This window comes from Marmota monax, unplaced genomic scaffold (genome assembly GCF_021218885.2).
Source record: "Marmota monax isolate L192 unplaced genomic scaffold, Marmota_monax_Labrador192_F-V1.1 WCK01_AAM20220418_F8-fsc00005, whole genome shotgun sequence".
Classification (NCBI taxonomy): domain Eukaryota; kingdom Metazoa; phylum Chordata; class Mammalia; order Rodentia; family Sciuridae; genus Marmota; species Marmota monax.
The window spans coordinates 418,658-444,053 of NW_026692254.1; the positions used below are offsets into that span (position 1 = coordinate 418,658).

Consider the following 25,396-nt stretch of genomic DNA (forward strand, 5'->3'; position numbering starts at 1 on the left):
AAGATGAAATAAACTAGTGTCTGTTAAGTTTTTGCCACAAGGTCTGAGAAGCACTAAATTCTAAAGATAAACAAAACTACCAGTTTCTGCTGTCATCGCATTTCTAAGTCTGTGTCCATGGGTGAGTCCCAGCCAGTGAAGTGAAAGTCCAAAGAAGGAAAACTCAAAGATGCTTGCATAGGCAACCCCTCTTAGCAAAACAGTGACAGAAGACTGTAATTATCAGAGACTTAAGGGGGCATCTTCCTCTGGAGCACACTTAGGCCCTGTAGGATATGACATTACCACAAACATAGTCACAGGCTATGGCTATCACTTTTGGTAAGAGCCAAACATGCCTCCGCTGAATAATCTCAATAGAATAAAAGCTGCATCTATTTAATCCACAACAGCAAATCCTATGTAGTTCTTGTAATTTAAGATTACATTTAGAACCATTTAATTTCTAGGTAAAAATGAATATATCTTAGAAAACATTCATTTTGAAGGTTGTAATTCTTTTACCTACTTTTTTTTTTTTAATCTTTCACTCATTTTTATGAATCTAATAATGTGCCCTTCCTTTGGTCACACCCTCTGGCTTTATCTCTCTCCTTTCTTTTATCCTTAATATTCTTTTCATAGTGACTTGTTTGGCAGGTCTATGTCTTCTTCAACTCTGAAATGACATACTTATAATGAAAATACTGTGTGTGTCTTTTATGTGTGTAAGCTAATGCTCTAGAAAACCTTTCTGCTTTGTTGGTCATCAATGATTTACTTAGTCATTGTCTAACAAATTTGGGTTTCAGGTATAAATTAAAAATTTTTATAAGTTTTGCCTTGTTTTCACAAATCGGGGGATCAAAACCTCAATTAAGATTAAGTAAACTAATATATTTAAGTCACTTAGATAGGGACAATTGTTCAATAAGTGATTGTTATAATTTTATGACTTTACTGGTCATATTGGCTATATCATGAAAATATGTTTTCTTTAGAATTATAAACATGAACCACTAAAAAGAAAATACATATGAGCATCAGAATATATGAGGCTATCTTTGTTATCAAAAGACTACTGTGAACACCAAAACCCTTATAGTATCCTACAGTGCCCCACCACTGTCCTTTACTCTGTTCCAGCCATACTTTTCCTTAAACATGCAAGCATAGAATTCTCAGAGCCTTTGCACTGCTCTTCCTTTTTTTGGAATTATCCTGTTTTGCCACATGGTCACCTGATTTGTACTTCCTTTAGACCCTTGCTTAGATGTCACTTTATCAGTGAGGCTTTACCTAACCATCCTATAAAACAATCCTGATCCAATTCTACCCACTTCCTCCTCATTGTTCCTTTACCTGCTATATTTTTTCAGTCTGCTTATTATCATATATTATACCATATGTTGAACGATATACTCTATGTGTGTTTTTCAGTTGTTTTTTGCCTCCCTCTCTCTACTAGGGATGTAAGTTTCATGAAGGAAGGAACTTCGTTTTTAGTATCTAAAAAAAGTGCTATGCAAGGCACTTAGTATGTATTAAATATTTGTTGAATGAATCAACAATTGTTTATACCTCTAAAATTTTTACCAGAACAAAAATACAAAGAAAATATTATTAGGGAGAGCTTGCAAATCAGAGTAAAAAAAATATTCCTAATTGGAACAAGTTATGCTTATTCTATGTATGTGTATATATCAAAATATACTCTAGTATCATGTATATCAAGAAAGAACAAATTAAAAAAAATTTAATTGAGCAACAACAACAAAAAATTTATTCCAGATTGTGAGACAAAAGACTGAAATAGAGAGGTACAACTTAGATTTTCTAAAATGTTAGACATCTTGTTACTGTCAGTTTTTATTTTTACCAATCTAATATCTTTTTAATTTTGCAGTTAAATGTAACCTCTAACTTCCCCCTAAATATTTGCCTGTTATACTCTGCATGGATATTTACACCTTACTTAAAAAGGCAACTTTGGCCAGTTGTGTGGGCACCAGTACCATGCTGGAGTGTTAAAACAGTTTGGATTTTCAGAGAAAAAGGCTGCTTTGTAAATTAGCCACTCCCCTGATTTTCACTTGGAACTCACCCAATTATTGACACTACTTAGTTTGTAAATTTCCTGGACTCAGAAAAGAGAGCTGGCTGAACTGAAGCCCTGATATGCAGGGCACATTTACATTCAGAGGCAAACAGTGTCTGGTGAACTGTGTAACAACTATCTATGCAGGAAACTCGAGCAGTGTCCAAAGAGCAAATAATTGTGGTGATTTAACTGATAAGCTGGTGACACAGGGGAGGAAAGTCCGAAGTGAAGTTTCAGCAACAGGTGTAAGGCACATCGTCTTTCCTTTCTTGGTATTCTTAGGAAAGTAATAAGATAGCGCAATTACATGATAAAATACTCAAGGTCAAGCTGGAACACATAGTTCCTGTCTGTTGCTTACTTGCTTTCTTTTCTCTTATTAAAGGTGTTGGATGTTTAATTTTTTACCGTTCAACTTTCTGTTGTCCTTTATATTTTAGCTTTTATGTTAAAATACTGTTAATGTAGATTTAAACTAAGTCTGTCCCCACATTTTGCTATATTCTGCCCATAATAAAAATTGATGACTTATTAAAAATATTTTAAGTCACTATAAGCTAAAATGTATACGCATATAGTCAATAGTGTTTTCACAAAAATACAATATATTATTATAAACTTATTACTATGTTTGTTATTTATTTGCTTGTACCTCAAGAATCTTGTGAAAATAGGGATGAAACCATAATTTTATTTTCAAGGAATTGAAAAAATACTTTTTTATAAATAGAAAATTGAGTCATATAAAAACTATGCTTCAGTCTTGTGCGAAGTATCCTGAATAATAAGTAGATGCCTTTCTTTCCATTCCCCCCTTTTTCCCTTCCTGTTTCAACAGATATTGATTGAGTCTCCATTATGTACCAGACAACTGTAGCTTTTCCACAGTACTCAGTTGCAGTCAGCCTGCCTTTGGTTATTCAGTTGGTCATGGGGAAGAGGAAGCTCATTTCCCTGGACTTAGGCTCTGGTAGATAGACTTTTTCCAGGGCAAGCTGCTACATGAATTCCCTAGGGAGTCTCAGTCACTAGTTAGTTTGGTTTCAGAAATTTCTCACAACCCAAACTTGATTTATTTATATGTTTGTTTATTTGTTAATTTTGTTATTTGAACACATGCACACATACTGTCATAGATGGACAGATGGATAGATAGATAGGTCTTGTGGCTTCTTTTTGTCCTCATGTTCTAGACTTGTTTTTATCTTATCTTCTTATTACTCCTCTGAGTTCCTTTTTTAGTTTACAACATTGGAAGTTTGCATTTTACACTGTAGCAAATTGCTTTTAAGAAATGTTCTATATTGAGTCAATAAAGAAAATGCCTGCATATCTAAGAATCTGAGAAAACAGAAAGATAGATTGAAAATTGTCCTAAGATTGGATGCAATAGGAAGATGAAATGTTTTTAAAGGAAATGAAATAGATTTGTTGTTATTATTTCCATAGACCATAAGCCAGACAGAAAATGATAGAGAAGTCACTCCTTTTCCTGATCACCTATTCCCAAATCTAAAAGAAACTAGAGATTACAGATCCTCTTTTGCAAGTTTCATTTCTCTATATCCATTACTTTTTCTTTGGCTCTACATGGGGGAGATAGCTACCTGAGAGAGCTCTCTGAAAATGTGTTCATTTCAATAAGAAAAAAAAAAGTATTTGGACATTTTAGTGTAGGATGTTAGATAAGATTTTTATGGAAAACCTGATAGTCTGAACTTTGTATAGGTTTCTACAGTATAGAAAGAAGATGGAGTTTTTGACTGAACCTGACCTGTATTTAAGTTGAGATTGAGTGCTATATTAGTTCTGTTTGCAGTCCTCCTTGAAGCCTTGTCCATCATAGTCAAGCCCAGGCTTCAGAGTTTCTAAAAAAGATTTTAGACTGTTAAAAAATATATTGTATGGTAGCACTTAACGGTCCTTGAGAAAAATGATACATGTGAGATATGATGGATTTTAGAAATTCTATCAGCACCCTCTAGTTAGTGTTCCTTTACTTCTTCTTTTATAAATCAGGAGTTTGCAGTTTTGACAGGTAAATTTTTTTTTCTGTCAGCTAAAATTTGACTCAGCCTCTTAACTCTAAGCAAACTAGAAATGATTCTCTCTTAAAATACTCATATATTTTTCTTAAAATTATAATTTAAGTTGCTGAATTTTTGTCTTTGGGGCTGATGTACTCTTTGGTTAGTAGATCTTTTCCCATCACATCTGGAATAAAGAGATAATAGGTAAGATACCTATTTCAAAATGAATATTAGTCCCATAATAAGCAAAAGAGTAGTGTTAATACATAGCATAGGCATTATTTTAAAATAAACTAGGCTGGGTATGTGGTGTATGCCTATAATCCCAGTGACTTGGAAAGGCTAAGGCAGAAGGTTTGGAAGTTCAAGGCCAGCCTCAGCAACAAAGACTTTGCCTAAAACAAAAACAAAACAAAACAAAAAACTGGGGATGTAGCTTACTGATAGTGTGCCCCTGGGTTCAATCCCTAGAATTGCCAAACAAACAAAATAATGATGAAAACAAAAGTTCTTAACATAAACCTAAATTAAAGGATCCAGTCTGTTGTCCTCATTCCATCTGGTAAGGATTTGAGGTGAGAATGGGCCAATTTCAGCATGTGTTGGAATTACTTATTTGTGTATTTGGAACCTTCTTGTTGAAAAGGTCTTTGGGGGATCAGTTAGTTCAACTACCTTAATTTACAGTTGAAGGAATCTTTGGGAAAAATTAATTCCCAAATAATTATGTTAATAAATACACATTGTTATTCAGTTCATTGCCAGGGAAACTTTTGCTAGGAATATAACAGTTCCACAAAAGGTTGGCAGACTTTATATTCTTATTTGTAGGCAGCTTATCATATTCAGTAAATAATTTTTTCTGAAAGTGCTCTGACTGTAACACTAGCAACCTGTTTTTGTTTAGTAGATCTGGAGTTCTTTCAGAAAAGGTGGCATTTTGGAATTTTGCATGTAGTAAAACACAATATAATGTTACATACTTTGACATATGAGGCCCCACTTGCATTTTGATTGACTCTTTATTTGAACTCTTCTATCCTTTCCTTATTCACTTTATTCCTTAGTTGCCCATCTTGCTTCCAGAAGGAATTCTTATCATGTACAACCTATTTCACCTTTAAAATAGAAGAAAATTGTATCTTCTTAGATTTAGGGTGGGGTTTAAGCAAAAATATTTTCTTACTACTCAATACCTGGAAGACTTCAATTTTCAAGTCTAATATGTGTATGTGTGTTACATTAAGATATATAGGTATCTCATATATACATATGATATGGATATATTATGTCTCTTCTAAATTTGCGTTGAGATGCTTCAAGTTAGATTAGCAGATTGCTTTCTTTTTCAGGTGTCTTATGTACATGGAATAATACAATATGTGTCCTTTTGTTTCTGGATTATTTCATTTAGCATAATGTACACATATATTATAGCATAATTGACATATATTATATATTTTACTTGCTTGTTTTGTTGCTGAGTTACAGGAATTCTTTATATATTTTGGATTTCAACCCTGTATAGGGTATATGATTTACAAATGTTTTCTCCCCCTTTTGTGGTTTATCTTTTTAGTCTCTTGAAAGTGTGCTTTGATACATAAAACATTTATATTTTGAAGTCAAGTTAATCTAAGTTTATCTAAATCCTACTTGGTCATGATGTATAATTCTTTAAATGTGCTGCTGAATTTGGTTTGGCAGTATTTTTTTTTTTGCGGGGGGGGGTGGCACTCGGTAACTGAGCCACATCCCCAACCTTATTTTGTATTTTTATTTAGAGGCAGAGTCTCACTGAGTTGCTTAGTGCCTCCCTAAATTTTTGAGGCTGGCTTTGAACTCAGGATCCCCCTGTCACCAGCTCCCAAGCTGCTGGGATTACAGCATAGTATTTTTTTTTTTTTTTTTTAGGATTTTTTCATCAGTATTGATAAAGTATATTAGCTTGTAATTTTCTTGTCTTGTAGAGTCTTTGTTTGGTTTTGTTATCTGATAAAGCAAGTTAAAAAATGTTTCCTTCACTTTGATAGTTTCCTTCCTCTTTCTTTTTTGCTCATTTTTGTGCCACTTACTTATTCCTCTGTATCTGTACAAGAAACGGTATTTTGGAGTCAAATTTTGGAGTCTGCTTCTTTCTGAAAAGCTTTTTTATTCCTTTATATTTTGTTGGTAGTTTCAGTGAGAAGAGAATTTTAGGTTGAAAACATTTTTTGTAGTATTTTAAAGAAATTGTTTTATTTTTCCTTCTCCTGAAACTGATAGTACACCAGGTCCTGAAATTTCTCAATAATGTGTTTTGATACAAGTATATTTTTATCCATTGTGATAGGTTTTCTGTGAGCACTTTCACTCTATGCCTCCTGTTCTACTACTCTGGGGAAATTTCTGAATCATGTCATTGATTTTTTTTCCCTTTCCCTCCTCTTCTTATCTTTTTAAAAAAATATTTTAATTTTTATTTTTTATTCTAATTTGTTATATATGACAGCAGAATGCATTACAACTCATATTACACATATAGAGCACATTTTTTTCTTATTTGGTTGTATACAAAGTATATTCACACTATTTGTGTGTTCATACATGTACTTAGTAATGATGTTCATTGCATTCCACCATCTTTCCTACCCATGCCCCCTTCTTTTCCCTCCCACCACTCTGCCCTATCTAGGGTTCGTCTATTCCTTCCATGCTCCCCCTCCTAATCCCACTATGTATCAGCCTCCTTATATCAAGAAAACATTCAGTATTTGTTTTTTGCGGGATTGGCTAACTTCACTTAGCATTATATTGTCCAACTCCATCCATTTACCTGCAAATGCCATGATTTTATTCTCTTTTATTGCTGAGTAATATTCCATTGTGTATATATACTGCATTTTCACCATTCAGTAGATGATTGGATAAAGAAACTGTAGCATATATACACAATGGAATATTACTCTTTTTATCTTTATAGAATTTAGACAATGCACGTATGTATATATGTAAGCACGCATATCCATGAAACATGCCAAGTCATCTTTGTGAAGGCCCAGAAGACCCCTAGAAAGATTATTTGTATTGCTTTGATTTCCTTCATATCAAGTGGTGAAGTTAGAAGTTAATCCCTGACTCCTTATAGCTTTTAAGAAAAGTGACTTACTTGTTTAGTTCCAGTTTGAGAGTAAAGAAATACCAAATAACTGAGACAGCAGGTTTTGGTAGATTATATAATATTCTCTTTGCAATGGAAATGGTTGATAGTATTATGTAAATGTTCTATAATATTTGATAAGCGATAATAATCCTGTTTTTTTATTTGTAGGATTGTCATAATTTCTATCATAATAATGAACAGACTCTTAGACTGACAATTTATTGAAAATGTTAATAAAATAATGATATGTGAGGCAGTTTAGCCTATAATCTCAAATGTAATTTAATAGAGAATATTAAGTAGCACTTTTGTAAACTGACAGAATTCAATTTTAATGGGTTGAAATACTGATAGAAAGCAATGCCAAAATAGATTAATAGTGTTATAATAGCTGATCCTTTTAGACCAGACTACATTGTCTTCAAGATACATGCCTATTAAAATCATGATATTCTAATTTTATATATGACAGTAGTGCTATTAACTTAAAAAATATTACTTGATTAATCATATTCACGTTATTATTAACTTTCTTTCACAGTTAAGAAGAATTCTAAGTCCACTATTTAAGAGAATCTCCTTAATTTTCAAATTTCAGAATGGTAAATACTAAGTAAAAATTTTCCAGTTGTTTTAGGAAATGAAAACAAGGTCTGTTGTTACCTTTTCAGATTAGGCATATTGGTGCTGAATTTCATCTTGATGGTAATGATTTTATAGTCTTCCTGTATTTTTATTCAGATGAATTTGGCTTAGACAGGGAAAATAAATGACTTAAAATGAGAGATATCTTTTGCAATTAAATGTTGCCAATAGCGTTGATTTGTAGCACTGTTACCATCTTTGAAATAAAGTGATAGTGCCTGTAAGAGATGTTTAGAATCTTCTTCAGGTACTTATTTTAATTAATCGAATTATATATTTATTAACAGTGAAGATAAATATGGTCATTTAAATGGCACACAAACTGTCTAGTTCCTGTGTTAAGTAGATTGAATAAGAACTCCCAATAAGTATATTTTCATTGTACAGCTTGATTCATCCTGAGTCTATTGGGTGCATCATCTTCTAGTTGACTCATAAATAGTGTGTTTTTTGATGAGGTCATTTGGTTCTCTAGCACCTAAACCCCTGAAGGGAATTCTTACTTTGTACTGGTTGATTATTGAAATTCACTCTAAATTTAGGACAGCGAAGAGTTACCTTTAACATGTAGTATTTATTGTTTTAAAAACTGAGTTATATATTCTTGCTAGTCTTTTATTAATAGAATCCAGTCTAACCTTCACAAACTATATAAGCCAAACACCTATTGACATTTTAAACTCACTGTGGTATTTCACTTAAAATGAATCTCTGAAGTGGAGATTCTTAAATTGTAAGAAAGTGACAGTGTTCCTATATGCATCCATTTATTTCTTTTACATGATGTCAGACCTGTATAATTAATCAGAATGATTTCTGTGGCCTTTAAATACTAGTGGTGCTTCATTATTTTATTCTTATTCATGGTCTTGTGAGGTAAAATTTTTAGCTTATAAAACTAGATACAAAGTTTATTCTTGAGACAAACTTTTAGTCTGATACTGTATTTAATAGCTCCATGAGAATAAAAAATGTGATTTCATGGAGAGAGATCAGGTAATGATCAGATATTTGAAAGTTGAGAGGTCAGAGATAGTTTCTAGGAAAATTTGCCTTGAACAGGTCTTTGAAGGTAGTGTTTTGGCCTCAAAAAAAGACATTAGGATGCTTGCTTACTACTATAGCCGTGGACAGTTCTTGCATGCACATAGCCCCACAAGTTAGGTACTAGCACCTTTCTTCTTTCTTTGGCACCAGAAAAGACTGCTTGGCAATATTGCTGTTTCTATAGGGGAATATAGAGGAATTAATACCATTCTGGATGATTCTTGGTCAGTGAGAGATGAAAAAAAAAATCTATGGGTGAACAGTCCAGCCTTTCCAGTCTCCTCCAGAAGTAAGATTTGATGATATGACCCACATGTTTTCCAGAGAGTCCTTAAAGAAATATTGGCTTGTGGCTCATAGTGGTAACTTGCTCTCTAAAGCATTGATTATTGAACTTTTTTCCCTCATTCTAATTTCCTTAAATTTCTTGAGAGCACTTCCCAAGTAAACTGTATACTTCCAAAGCCTTATTCCAGCATATGCTTTACCAAACATTCTGGTACCAGAAGTACCAGAATGGATAAAGTTATACAGATTAAATACAGCATCAGTGAATGTCTCAGGTTCCAGGACAGTGTAATTAGTTAGGTCACATGGAGCTTTATTCGCAGACTAAGGACTTGGAGCTTTACTTCAGGTATTTTTAAAAGTTTAGCAAAGGTAAGTGATATAATCAGAGCTCTACCTCCATGTAAGCTCCCTTTTTATTTCAGCACTGGGGACTGAAGTCTCATGCATGCCAACCATGCACTCTATCACTGAGCTACATCCCCAGCTTCAGAGTTCTGCTTCCACATAGTAAATTGATAGGAGTCTTTAAAAGAGAAGATGGGAGATACTAAATGTGTAGAGAGCATTTGGGAGACTAGTCTGTGCTCTAGGAGAACAATGGTAAATGGTACATTTGGCAACTGGTTTGAGGTGCATTATCAGGCGGAGAGAAAGGCATTAAAAATAATGCAGATATCTGTAGTATGGATTACCTAATTGGGAGGTGGTGATGCTTTATTAAAAAACAAAATACTGGAGGAAGAACATGTTTAAGTGAGACAAAATGACTTCAGTTTTCTTCTGTGACAAAATGTTAGCTGTGTATACAATATTCATTCTCTTTTTTTTCAATGTCAGAATTCACATTTTATTTGGACCTATACTTATCCACCTAGAGATATTTCCTAGCTTTCCTTGAAGATGGTTGTAGCTCTGTGACTAAGTTTTGGGTAATGTGATATAAGTGATAAGTGTTTTGTTAGATTCAAGGAAGGCTGCAGAAGAGGAGATTTACCTGGAGATATGCCTTTTACCTTGTCCTCATTCTTCTTGCCTATCATCTAAGGACATGGACACCCAGCAATAATCTTAAACTCTGAGATTACTAGAGGGTAGAAGCCATGTGATGGGTATTTCTATTGACAAGGGAGAACATACAAACCATAAATTGGCTACTTACTTTTATATATTTGTATAAAAGGGACGTAAATTTCATCTGACTTGAGCTACTCATAGCTTGGATCTGTAGATGGTTGAACTTAATGTTAACTGAAGACACTGAACATATAGAATCTGAATTAAGAGCATAATATCCAGGTGAAGATGATCAATAGAGAATTGAAAATAAAAATTAATAAGTAGATAAATAAATAAAGTTGATAATTTTATTAGTATTTATTGATTCTTTTATATGCAAGGAGGCATGAGAGGCTTAATAGTTCACACTTGATATATAACTGATAAGTAGCACAGCTGTTATCAAAGCCTGATCTATGTGTAGCTGGTGTTAACTAGTGTGCTTCAGTGTGGGACAGAATTTAGAAAAAGGGCCCACAATTTATTTTAAGGAAGAACAAGATAAAAGAAGTATTTAAAATTACTGAAAACAGAAATACTTATTTGTGTGTATGTATTTCTATATAATTTAGGACTGCTTAATATACACAAAAGACTCATAACTAAAATAATGCCATTAAAGATATTCAGTTATTAATCTGAAGTAAGTTGTGAATTAATGAGATTATTATTTCTCTTTTAAAAAAATTTTAAGAGATGTTTTGTTAGATGCTCTTTCAGCCTGAAACAAATGGGCAAAACTTAATTAATTTTAAAGTTGTAAAGTCATTTAGAAGCCCAGTGTCCTACTTTTTAAGATAAGAAACTGAGAGAGGCTGAGGCTGTAGCTCAGTGGTAAAGTGCTTGCCTCCTATGTGTGAGGGACTGGGTTCAATCCTCAGCACCACATACAAATAAATAAAGGTACTGTGTGTTCATCTACAACTAAATAAATATTTTTAAAAAAGAAAGAAACTGAGACCTGAAGCAGCTGATGGACAGTTGATTCACACTCAAGTTTTCCAAATGCCAGTTTGAAGAAGTCTCCATTGAGGTTCTGAGTTCTCATTGATCCTGATACCCAGACTTGAAGTGGTTAGGTATTACATTTAGATTACTCTTTATAGCAGAGAGGGTAAGTCAAGCCCAAGTCCAGCAATGGAGGTTGAGAAAATTACTCATCTCAGTTCTTCTCTTCAATAAATTTGGATTTTGGTTTAATAGTGTTATTTGGCCAAAGAACATAGTGGCATAAAATTCAAGCTCCTCATTAGAGTATGCACAGGCTATGCCCTGTGCTCCCCTCCCGCTCTCCCTGCACTTCACTTCGCTATCACCAACAATGGTCCTGGAAACTGCCAGACATACCCAGACCTCAGTCTCATTTATAGTTCCCACTGCTTAAAATATTCTGCTATTCTTATCTGTAGAACTTCATTCTTCACTTCCTTTATACGTTGCTCATATGTAATGTGATAGGATTTATTGCTGCCTTTTATGTTTAAACAGAATTGTTTGTTTAATTATGGTTGTATCCATTAACTGTCTATGCTTTCTTCTTTCAAAGGGTAGGCTCTTGCTTTGCTTATTGCTACATAGCAATGCATGAAGTGGTATCTGCCTAACATCTAATAAGTGCTCAATAAAAAATATGTTGAATGAATCATGAGGACAGTATGTAAGGGCTAACTTACAAAAGTAGTATTCTATAGTATAGGCTGTGATTTTGAAGCCTATTCAACAGAGTCAGTTTGCTTTTCTTAAAAACCACCATGGAATACTTGAATTCAGGAGGATTTGACATGTTGAAAGTCAAATGCTAAAAATCATTCATTTGGAACACTTTGGATGAAGCCTTTTTGGAGTCTTCTGTAAGTAACTAATATGAGCTTCCTTGTCCCTCAGCTGCTCCAGATTTCTGGACTATTTGTAAAGGACTAGGCACTCAGCCACCATTACTGTTTGGTAGTAAATGACCCATATTGATGTATTTTGCTTTTTGTTATTAAGTGCAACTTGAAAGAATTCTCTTCAGAGTTTAAGTCTTCATTTTATAGCATAGAAAGAGACTGAAAATTTTATACTTACAAACTTATGGACATAGAACTGCAACTCCTAGTAATATGACTGTGAACTTATTAGTAAAAATTGTAATGACAATTTCTGTTTGTTGAACTCTGTGTTTACACTAGTTCAAACACTTTACATGTATTATTTCTAAGAGTGTGTCACTATCAGTGGGTAGGGAAAACTTTATAGTCAGAGAAGAACAAGATATTTACATCCTTATGAGGCAGTGCATAGCTGTACATGCCTTCAAGGAAATTGTAATTTTATGGTCTTAATGAAGGAGATGAAATAAGAATAATAAACAGTAGAAAATGCAGAAATTCAATGAATCAGACAGAAAATACATCTATAACAAAGCCCCAGGTGACTGAAATATAACCTGTGCATAACCAGCAATGAATGTGTAATAAAGAATGTCTTCACATGATTTCTTTTAAAACAAGCTTTAAGTGAATAAACTCAAGGCTTTTTATTTTGCTTGACAAGTATTTAATTTTCTAGTGTGACCAATAATGTAGAAAATAAAGAGAAAAATTAACTTTCTCAAGTTGAGAATTGGGAAAAATGTGTAAAACCAAACAAACAACAAATAAATGATTTGGGAAAACAACAAAGTGTTTTAAGACAAAGAGAATTGCAGAGTAGTCAGAATCATAAAATTGTGTCTTCACCAGACAGAAAGTTGGTCATTCCTAGCTAAGCAAAGCAGCTATCTTCATTTGTTGGCTTTCCTGTGGAAAACAGAGAATTTTAACAGGTACCATATGGAAGCAATGCGATGAAATGCAAAGAAAAATGGCCAGTTTACCTGAAGATTCTCTTTATCAAGATAGTTTGTTAGTATTTTGCAAGAGTTTCTGGAGAATTTATTTAGTTGCATGTGGTTTGAGAAAGCAACATTTTCACAATCTGGGAAAGCAATTCTGGGAGGATTGAAAAGAGAGAAATTCATCTTGTGATTTTTCTGTTCCCAGAGTAGCATTATCTATGAAAATGACTTGCATACACAGTTAATATTGTAATAATATGGCAGAAAATAAGCAATTCTTTTAAACCATCATTGTATATCACTAAAGATACATGCATCTAGAAGTTATACATAATTTATGGATTTTCTAAATATTTAAAGTGTCATACGTGGCTGATCTTAGTTTCAGAAATTATGTTTATTTTGCCACTAAGTTACAAACAGAGCAGATAAATGAATACAAAAGTAATCTCGTGATTTACTTAGTTGAATGATATGGAACTTTTAATTTAAATCCTCAATTTCCATAATGCTAATCTGTATCTATTTGACATTACTTGCAAACAAAGAGAATAAATATTGCCATAGTGTACCTTGTGTTTTGAATGCAATAGGTTATTAAATCAAATGAGGAAACTGAAATTATTTCAAATCTTTGTGTTTGAATTTTTATATTTAAGCCTTTCTACCACTTTTAAACTCATATCAGTTTTCAGAAAAGTTTCACTGATCCCTGCCACCACTATTTATTGTCCCCTCTTCCAGGATTAAGCCCTGCTGTTGCATTTTCACCTCTCTTTTCCACGTCCCCTTTCAATTGTTGATTTAACGTCTCTGCTTCTGGACTTTAGAATAAATGCCTGGAAAGCAGGAATGATGTCAGAATCATGAACAACCTAAAGCAAATGAAGTTCCTTGGTTCATCAGTTCTTCATTATTCCCTTCTCTGTTGGCTCATTCTAGCAGTAAACACTCTATTACTTTTCCTTTTTTTCATAATCTCTCTCCTGAATCCATGTCCCCCATTTCTTTCTTCCTTATAACTTTTCAGCAAAACTGCTTGAAATGGTTGTCCATACATCTTACCTTTAATGCCTCTTTTTGCATTTCCTCTTTGATGCATTGTAATAACCCATCACTCTACTGAATATGCTTTTTTTTTTTTAAAGCTCTGAACTTATTTATTTGTTGGTCTTAAAAACTCTTATTTTTGACTAGACTCAGAAGTAGAAGCTCTCAGAGAAGATAGCCTGCATCTCTTGCTGATATTTTCCTGGCATTTTTCTTGGGCTTCTTTGATTCTCTTGGCCAAAAGTTTGTCATATTCTGCAGTCTCTTTCTCATTCTTAGTAGATTATTTCTTCAGAGTAATATGCTGGCACTTGTGTTGCTAGACACATAAAAAAACTAGATGCTGAATCTTGGGTGCTGTGGTTCAGGATTTTGATCTTCCTTGTGTAAGGGTTTTTCAGACAACATATTGATGGACATCATCTTCCTTAGAGAGATTGAAAAGTTTGTGGGTTCTACTAACTCTTTTGGTTCTAGTCAACCTGACACAGGAGTATCCGTAAGTCCAGGAATATCCTTCTCTCCTTTTTTTGGTAATGGGGATTCAACTACTCAGAGACACTCAACCACTGAGCCACATCCCCAGCGCTACTTTGTATTTTATTTAGAGACAGGATCTCACTGAGTTGTTTAGCACCTTGCTTTTGCTGAGACTGGCTTTGAACTCATGATCATCCTGTCTCAGTCTCCTGAGCCACTAGGATGACAGGTACGTGTCACCACACCTGGCCTTCTCTCCTTCTTTTAGAAAACAATAACCAGGTAGAGAATGCTTAGATTGGCATCCAGAATGCATCCTCCAACAGCTTTGCACTTTGTCTCTCTAGTTGGCCTTGGTCTGTAACAGGAATATCCCTTATTCAGTAGCAGGCAAACATGACCATGGGTCAAGGCACCCTGCCTCATGGGGAATCCTTGTTTGTCATTCCTGTTACTGATTCAGACCACAATAACCCCCTTCCATTCTTCACCCAGAGCACCAGCAGTAACTTCTATGGCCATATGTTATAAAAAGTATGAAGTTTGTGTTCATTGTCCATTTCAATGAGTTTCTGGCAGCCAGTGACTGAGAAGGAGATATTCAGCTTCTGAATATGCTTTTATCAAGGTTACCAATGTATGCCAAAGGTCATTTCTCATTTGCTTATCAACATATGTCAGGGACTATTAATATAAGTTCCCCATACTTTCTCAACTAAATCAGCTATAACTTGGCAACTATGTATATCCAACTTCTTCCACAGAATATCTTTAGGTAGCTGTATAAATTCCCTAAAGCTGCCTTTAAAAAGTACCACAAACTTGATAGCTTAAAATAATTTTTTTCTCTCTCATGGTTCTGGAGGCCAGAAGCCTGAATTTAAGGTTTGCCAGGCAGCACTTCCTTGGAAGGCTCCAGGGAAGAAAAGATTCTTTCCTGTTTCTTCCAACTTGTGGTGGTTTTACACATTCTTTGTTTGTGGCTGCATCACTTCAGTCTGTCTCTACCATTATGTGGCCACCTCCTCTTTGTGTTTTTATCTATAGTTATTTATTCTTTTTCTCTATTTTTTTTCTTTTGTCTCAGTCTTTTTAAGAATTTCCCTCATGCTACAGAGGCCCATACAAAAGCTAAGGGTTCCAAGCCCTCCAGGTAGACTCTGGCCTCCTAAAATTTAATCACAGGGAAGGCAGGTGAGCATCATGTGACCGCTTGTCAGATAAGGTAGTGGAATAAGACTGTGCTGCTCAATGACCATGAACTCCTCCAGGCACAGATGACTGTGCTCCCCGACTTACAACCTAAGGACAGTAATTGTTTCTTCTCTATTAAGAAAAAGAAAATCAAATTTCTCCTTGGTGGAGTAACCATGCTTGGGTAATAGGAAGAAAGCTTTCCTACATTTTTGATACTCAAAGTGGGATTCCCAAAATCATGATAAACATGAAATATGTAGCTAAGCAGGCTCCAGTGAATCTAGAAATAAATACCTCTGCATGGTTAGATCACATGAGAAATAGTGCTTTCTATGTACAACCTGGATGTGATCAGTTTCAAAGTTAATCTCATGGCATCCATGAAGTCTTCTAAGATCCTCTTGACTTGTACTCTGACTTTCAGCCAAGGTCCTAAAGGGATCTGATTAGGAAGGTAACAGCCACACCAAGATCCACATTTGAGAAGAGAGGCTGGAGAAAGGAGTCAAAGCAGAAAGTCCTGAGGCCACCTAAGGAAGGTCAGAAACCTGTTTGCTCTGCAGCCCCAGACCCCAACATGGAGACATCCAAATGTCTTTTCCAGCTTAGATTGTATATGGAAAGATCAATCAATGGAGGGAGAGAAAGAGGTGGATGAGACAAGGAAGAAGTTTTCATTCAGGTTTCCAAGGAAAGCTCTTCAGATGGATAGAAACTTGGGCAAAACCCAGAAACCCATAAATCAATGCCCAGAATGTATGAGTTATCAGTTTTCTATTATCTGAGGATTCAAAAATGAAGTAGAAAGGCCTGCTGAGTCCAGTCCAAGCCTGGGCTATCTAAGTCTGTTTTCTGATTTTGGCATTGAAATGGTACATTTCTTTCCAGGCTTCCTTCCTCCAAAATGGAATGACTGCAGGGAAACGGTTATTACAGCAACATTGCCTTGGGGTGAGTGGCTTCCTGGATCAGAGTTAGATGACCCTGTAGATGACCATAGGAATGCAGGGTCCTTGCATTCAAAGATCCAGCAACAGATCACAGACCGCTACTGGCTTCTGGAGACTAGAGCGGACTTGCCAGGATGCATGCTCAGGCCAGCATCCATGTCTCCTGTGCCTCATGGGCGATGAGGTGGTTTCAGCAGGAGGGTTTAATAGAATTACTTTCTACTCTATTCCTACCACTTCTTGTACAGCATAATACCAAGGATTATGGCAAATACAGAAAAAACCAGAGATGAAAATACAATGAGGAAAAGGGCCAGGCTACTCATGGGTGGCACTGGAGTATTGTGTCGGACCATTTCATATTGTCCACAGAAGTCAAGAACATATCTTGATGTAGCTTCTCCTATTCTGGGGTGCTCTTCACTGTCAGCTCAAACAATTTCAGGGAAATTATGTCATGATCATTTGAGAGATTTCCAATGATGAAGTTGGTGTCATACTCTGGACACCTCAGATATCCATCATTATCTTCAGTTGCCTCTTGACGTAACAGATCATAAGGAAGTGGTCATAACAGATATTAAATAAAATGACTGCATAGTCCTATTCTCTGTGAGCCACCCATCTTACTCATGATCAGAGCTATGGGAACCATTGCTCACCATGGCTGAGATGTAGGGGAATACTCACTCTTGCTGCTTGTCTTTATTGGGGTCATGTCTACAAATAATTCCAGCTCCACAAATGGTGCGTTTTTCCTTCGTTGTATTTGATAGATCAGATTGTTGAACAATCCTCAAGCATATTCTTCTTCTGTTGTCCATTGATCTTGAAGTATACCTCCATCTCTCAGTCTCTCAGGAAACATGGTACCAGGTTCCATAAAAACAAACAAACAAACAAAACAACAACAACAACAAAAAAACCAGGTCTTAGCTGTTTACTTTGCATATCTGGAATAAGGCAGATATGCTGGATCATCATCATGGCATTGCCCATCAGATTTCACATTGAGGAACTGCCTGTGCCCACATCATGGTTTCTGCCCAGACCCAAGGAGAAGGAGTATCATTCTGGACCCATCCTGATCAAACACTACAATCACCACTGCTACCATCCAGAATCACCACCATCTCTTCCCCTGCTGTTCTTTCATCTCTCTGTGTGTCATCTGATTTAGGGTCCACACAAATTATCTAGGATAAAGTCATCTCAATATGTTTGTACCTGCAAAGACCATTCCCCCCCCCCCCAATTAAGCTTACATTCAAAGTTCCAGGGATTAGGATATGGACATACTTTTGAGAGTTCATCATTCAACTCATGGAATGATAAGATTCAGGATGCTAATTTAACAACTAGTTAACTTTGTCATTCAATAAATAGTTATTGAGTACCTTATATGCATCAGGCACCAGTCCAGGATCTGGAAAGAATGGTAAGCAAATTCTTCCTCTCATGGAATGACAACCTAGTTATGAGAAAATGTATTTAAATATATTATTTAAAGTAAAACACACCAGTACATTTCTTAAACTCATAGAAATAGTTTAGAACTTGTAATTAAGCTGCTAAGAGTAACAGTTTTATAAAACCCAGAATATACAGAATATGAAACAATCATTTTCTGGTTCATTCATTGCCAGACCAAGATATCAGATGCTTTTCCTATGTGCTAAAGTGAAAGAAAAAATTGAGTGCCAAAAGTCTGGTTAAATTTATATTTATCTGTTGACAAGTGTTACAAAGCCATGCATGTAGTGTGACTATAAACCCCCTGAGTAAATAAGAAAGTGATAGCAGGATGAACTCGATTTCCTTCATTAGTGTTTTATTTATACCACATTATTAGCATAATTAAAATAAATATAAGCATCATACCAGCTATACCATGAAGCCAAATTTGAATTAACTTCTGTTTCTTAAGGATTTAATTGTGCTTTTTTTCTCTGTTGTCTCTAAACTAAGTACATGCTATTATTTCTGGTTAACATTGTATGCCTAGGCAATTGATACCCACCCCCAACCTCATTATCCATAACCTTGTGTTGTGTTAGTAAACTTTTGTATATATACTTCCTAGTAGTCAATAAATATTTAAAGGGAAAGGTCATATATTTTCAGGTTTGTTTCCCTAGCACTTAACATAGTATATGACATGTAGTAGATATTCAAAAGACAAATTAAAATTAGTCAACTATCAGCCTGGGAGCTATCAGGAACAGGACTGCTTGATGCTGAATGGCCAAGCTACATTTTCAGTCGATCTGCGATTGAATCCTTCTTTATCAGTTTAACTAACTCAATATCCTTGCCTGTGAAAAACAAAAAATAATAATAATGAAGGTCCTAAGAGGCCATGGTATTTGCAGAACACAATGCCTATTTCCTAAGCATACACTTATTATGTACCTAAATCTTAGGAAGCATTCAATAAATCTTAGTCATTAATACTGCTCAGTTTATATTCTTCACATTATTATTTTAAACATGTGTCCTGACAAAGCAATGGATTCTCACACAAATAGCTTTTAATTGAAACATATGGAAGTTTCAATTTGGCAGGACCTAAGGTTTAAAATTATAGGCAACTTAATTATTAGAAAGCATAATTAACGGTTCCAATTCTGAATACCATTAATTATGATATTTTAGCGACATGACTTAGAAGAATTAGCTACATGAGGCACACATATTTATAAAAAGAAAAGAAAGTGGTGATTTTTTAATTGTTTTTCACAAGCTACTCTCTTTGAATGGATGCCATCCTTCACTTTTCTCAATCTTTAATACTTCATATCCAGCAATTCATTATGTTTTAAAAAGGTTTTCTCATTAAGTATTTCTTATATGCCTCTCTACTTTCTTAATTTGTCAATTGTCTCTTTATGACTTTCAAAATTGAAGTCATAGAATTTAAGCAATAAATAAAAATAATACTTATGTGAATGAAATTTGCATTTATATTACTATATTTAAAATATATGAATATATTTTTTAAAATTTTGCCCATTTAAAATATGTTAAGTTTTCATTTCTAAAAATAATATTATTAAGAAATAAAGATTTAAATATATTTTGAGAATAGTCCAATAGCATTATTTAAAGTATATATTTCAATAGTATCATCTAAACGTATATATTTTAAAAGTACACACACACACACATGCTTACACATACAGAGAAAGAGAGAGAAGCAGCACTGATACATGGTTACAATCATATTCAAGAGTCAGTCTTCCAGGATTCAAATATGGGTTCTGCTGCTTAATATCTGGATCCCATTGGGTAGAATGCTTAATTTCTCTATGCACCATTTTCCCCACATCTGTACAAATGAAGATAATAATGTTATTTACTAGCAAGTTGTTGGGAGAGTTTAATGAGTTAACTCATTAAAAGTAGTCAGAATAGTGCCAGACTCATAGAAAAACTGAATAAGTGCTAAATTTCAAGAAGGTAAATCAAAGCTGAAAGATCTCTTAAGGCCTAGCATTATTCATCACATAAAGTTATTTCCACCACATTCTATTTATCAACATAAATCATAAGATGTCTCCAAATTCAAAAGATGAGTAGATACCAATAATACACATATTCTCTAGCTAGGCCAGAGCTAACTTGGTCATAACTGCTCTCTGGCCAGTACAGAAATATAATTGCTCAGGTTGTGCCCTGCTCAAAAGATCTGGCCAAGAGAGTGGTGAGTCATGGGCTCTGTTTACCTAACCAATGCCCTGCTACAGAGTTATATCTGCTATATGGAAGAGGTACCTTTTTCTAATCTTTATTTACATAGGCTCTTGATGGAATATAGGAAATTTTCTCTATGTAAAGAACTCTAGTCTAGCCTACTGGAGGGTGAGAAGCCATGGGAAAAAGAACTGAAATATCCTAGCTGACATCCAGATTTCCTGGCAGCTATATATATGTGTGACCCCAGGAAAGATCAGAACAACTGACTAGTCACAGAATTGCTGATCCACATGATGTTCAGCAATAATAAATACATTTTGCTCAAGTTTCTAATGTTTGGGATGGTTTATCACCTAGCAGTAGATAATTGATACATCTATGTAGGCCAGAAGGGAAGGAACATAAGTAATTCTCAATTTGAAATTTGTCTCTGGTACTTATATTCTCTCAGCTTCCAGTATCATTTCCAATGATAAAACACTGACTCAGAACATCACCTTTTCATGAACAGAGACATTATTGCATTATATAGATCAGTTTGGTCTGCAGGAGCAGAAACAATGACTATATAGATTTGAAGGATACTTTATGATGTTCACATGGCCCAAAAATGTCTGTGGGCTTATTGTCTTTCTGGTTACTCTGTGCCTCATGCAGGCTACAATAAAAAATTCAGAAATATTTAAAAATACTAAGTTCCTGGCTTGTTCCATTATCACTGAGCAAGTGCTCTCTTACAATATTGATAGTAATTTATGTGTTTGAAAGGTAGTGACTTCTAAAAACACTAACTAAACTATCAACTCATGTGTAATGAGGAAATAACATAGGAGGAATCTTAACTAAGTAATATTAGAAATAAGTGAAATAACATTTAAAACTGGAAACATAAATAAATTATATTTAATAGGGAAAATTAAATGATTAGATGAATTTTTGCATTTTGGCCAATTTTACTGTCTTAAGATTCCATAAAAGTACTTATTTACTCTTATTTCCAGTGATTTTTCTTTAGCTGTAAGTTACAGAACCAATAATTTTGATGCCAACGGGAAAAAAATGGAGACACTTAAGGAATCTTATAAGATTCTTTCTCTTTCCTTTCCTACTTCATTTTCTTTCTTTAAACCCAGAGTCTTTGCTAGAAACGGAAGGAACAGCAAATGCTATCTGCATTCACACTAGATTCCTGCTGGAACTTCCATTCTGATCTTGAATGTTTTCATTTTGTTAGAGCAGAGGGCAGGCCCAAGCAGTCTACTCCAGCCTGGACTTCTTGGTCCTTGAGTATAAAGTGTCACCCAGGTCCACAACACCCATCTCACCACATGAAATGACTTAAGAGTAAATTATGAGAGCTACATGGGGCATGGTGATATGGACCCTTCCACCCCAAATCTACATTCTGGTAATGTGGCCCCTCAAATTTAGAGTTCTTTCTTGCTAAAGATAAAGGGATAGGGATAAAATGGCTGGACAGAGGCTGGGATGGAAATAAGGAAAGATCTGGAGGATATGGAGAGGATATGGAGTCTGTGACTTATGCTCATCATATGGTACCACACCAGAATGGGTAGGTAATGAGGAAAAAAAGTCAAGTCAGTCCAGTTAAATAATAAGTTAAATAGCAGAGAGTTTATTGTGTCATAGTTCTACTAGATGGGAAAATTACTGACTTGTTAAAGTCAAATCTTGTTACCCACAAAATGGGAATAATCATAGGACATGCCCTACAGGATTATCAGCATTGAATAAAACAATGCATTTAAAGCATTCATTGCAGCATATAGCAGACAGTGCTCTCTAAATGGTAGCTACTATTATAGTACAACTATTTTGTTCTGATAAGCAGCAGAAATTTTAATTTTATATAATTTAGCATAATTTGATTGAAGCCACAACTAGCCAAATCTCACTACTTTATCAAAAAACTATAATATGACTAATAAGATTTATGTGATATTACTCAGCTTTAAAGAAGAGTACAATTATGGTATTTACCAGTAAATGGTTGGATTTGGAGAATATCATACTAAGCAAAATAAGCCAATCCCACAAAACGAAAGGCCAAATGTTTTCTCTAATATGTGGATGCTAATTCACAATGGGGGACATTAGGGAAGAATAGCATTACCTTAGATTAGGTAGAAGGAAGTAATGGGAGGGAAGGGGAAGGGATGTGGGGATAGGAAAGATAGTAGAATGAAACAGACATTATTACTGTATGTATATATGTGACTACATGACCAATATGATTCTGCAACATGTACACTCAGAAAAATGAGAAATTATATTCCATTCTATGTGTGATATATCAAAGTGCATAAATGTATTCTACTATCATGTATAACTAATTTAAAAAAAATTTTAAGAAGATTTATAATTACTATCAATGTTATTCATAAAAGTATATAAAAGTCTCAAAGACAATAATATTATTAGGGGATGTCATAAGATAGAAGCATAGAAAAAGTTTAGATGAAATCATTATAACTCTGCTAAATGGGAATACTATTGTCAGAAAGATACTTTTGTCAGGAAGCGTTATTTGAAATGTGTGCATTCTCCTGTGTTTTGAGTTGCCAGAGCCTTCAAATTGCCAAATTGAGTTGTTCCTTCTCAGTACTCATCTTATATGATTTATATGCAGCATTTGACATGAAAATCGCATTTCTCTCCTTGAAACACACTCTTCTATGACACCACATTTCCCTGGCTTTCCTTCTCTCTCTCTCTTTTTTTAATTTTCTCTTCACAGTTTCTTGTGTTTCTTACTTGTCTTCTTAGCCTCTAAATACTGGAGTATCCCAAGGAATAACCTTTGAGCCTTTCTTTTCTAGCTGCATTAATTCCCTAGATGATCTCATAAGTTTAAATATGATCTATTTACAGATTACCCCAAGTTTATATCTTTACTTTCAATTCCAGACCCATATGCCAAGTGCTATTTTATTTGTTCACTTGAATGTCCAACTCCACATGTCCAAAATTAGCTTCTTTATCTGTGCCCATCTGTTAATGGCAACTCTTGGTACCATTCTTGATTCTTCTCTTTTCCTCACATGTAAAATAGCTTATCAGCAAACCTCAGTTCTACCATCTGTATGTGTGTGTATACAAAAATACCTGTACATATATTGCCTGATGATAGGGATACAGTCTGATAAATGCTGTGTTATACAACTTTGTCATTGTGCAAACATCATAGAATGTATTTTCAGAAACTCAGAGGGTAGAAACTCTCCACTTAGGTTATGTGATAGTCTGTTGCTCTTAGGCTACAAACCTGTATAGCATATTGGTGTACTCAGTATATATATAAACATAGGTAAGATACAATAAAAATACTAAGATAGGAAATTTTCAGCTTTGTTATTATCTTATAGGTCCACAGTCATGAGCATTCTATTATGGACTGGAAACATCATAATGTGGCACAAGAATATCTGTCTATCCAGAACTAACCAACACATAACCACCTCCACAACCACCATCACCTCTCTCCTAGGTTATTGCAATAACCTCCTATTTCCTTACTTCTACTTTTGTCTCCATATATACCCCCTATATATAGACAATGTGGTTTTGATAAATTTTAAGTTATATCATGTCATTTCTCCATTCAAAAGCCTTCAGTGATTTCCATTTCACTCAGAGTAAGACTCGAAGTCTTTTTAGGAACCGGGGTACTCTGTGTCTCTCTTGCCTTCCTGATCTCATCTCTTACTACTTTCTGACTCATTCTGCCCCAACCACACCAGTTTTTCTGTCTACCAAACTACAATGTAATCTCTGTGAAGATAGAGATTTTTGTCATTTTTTTTTTCTTCTACATGTAGCCAGCAGCAAAAGCAGTATCTGGCCTGAAGTAAGCACTCATTAAATATTTCCTGAATAATTTCTGAACTCACCTCTTTTTAGATAATTTTTTCCTCGAAGGCCTTTATATAAGGCATTTTAGAGTTTGAAGTAATGATTTTTTTCTTTTTCTATATTATGTTATTTATTTTCATTTTCTATCAAGATTATTGATAACTTTCCCCGATTCCCTATATTTTTCTGGTGCTTTCTTCCTCAGACTCACTCACCTTCCCCAAACTTGATTCCCCACATCTGTGATGCATTGTAATATAGTTTGTTTCCTTATCTAGATTAAGTCTGGAAAAATTTTATCCTTGGCCTAGGAAAGAAGAATGGAAAATTAAATTCTGATATTCAGTTTTAAAATCATTTTAAGTAAAAGGCCACAGGCAAAAATTAAAATATGTTTTGTTTAAAGTAACACTAGTTGCTATAACAGATGATATCTATAATATGAGTGGCTTAACACAACGGAATGTATTTTTTTCTTCACTTGCATAAGGTCCAAATTGGGGATTTCTTATCATTGGGTTTATAAGTGGCTCTTTCTATCATGAAAATCTGACACCACACAAGTTTGCTATGGAGAAGGAAAAAAATATAGAGGGCTACTGTGGGATATTTTATAGGATGTGCCTGTGAATGTACATCTACTCATATCACCCTGTCTGCAGTTTAGTTAAACCTAAGTGCAAGCAAGGGTGGGGAATGTGATTCATCTGTGTGTCCAGGAAGAAGAAGAAAGAAGTGTGGTGATAACTAGTCCAGAGTCATTGTCATGCTTGTACTGCCTTCCTGTCTCTTTTTACTCTTCATTGTGGATTCTCATCATGCTCAGCATTTGCTGGAATCATACTACTAAGGATTTCTGATATTTCCTGGTTATATTTTTAATTCTTACAAATATGTAAGGTCTGTTATTATCACTTGTTATATGGGGAAATTAAGGCACAGAAAAGTTAATGTGTCTAATATCACTAGTCGGTAAGTGTTGAAACTAAGATTTGGCCCAGATTATCTGAACTTAGAGTCTACCTTTCTAACCATGACACT

At 34.6% G+C, this 25,396-nt stretch overlaps 1 protein-coding gene and 2 pseudogenes across 5 annotated transcripts in view; 1 reads left to right on the forward strand and 2 right to left on the reverse strand.

The window, feature by feature from the left end:
• Macrod2 (mono-ADP ribosylhydrolase 2) overlaps positions 1-25,396 on the forward strand; it is a 2,042,921-nt gene that overhangs the window by 410,827 nt on the left and 1,606,698 nt on the right. The gene's annotated exons all lie outside the window — the stretch shown is intronic.
• LOC124089112 (small ribosomal subunit protein eS6-like) lies at positions 14,293-16,960 on the reverse strand (annotated as a pseudogene).
• Positions 16,990-20,103, reverse strand: LOC124089116 (VIP36-like protein; annotated as a pseudogene).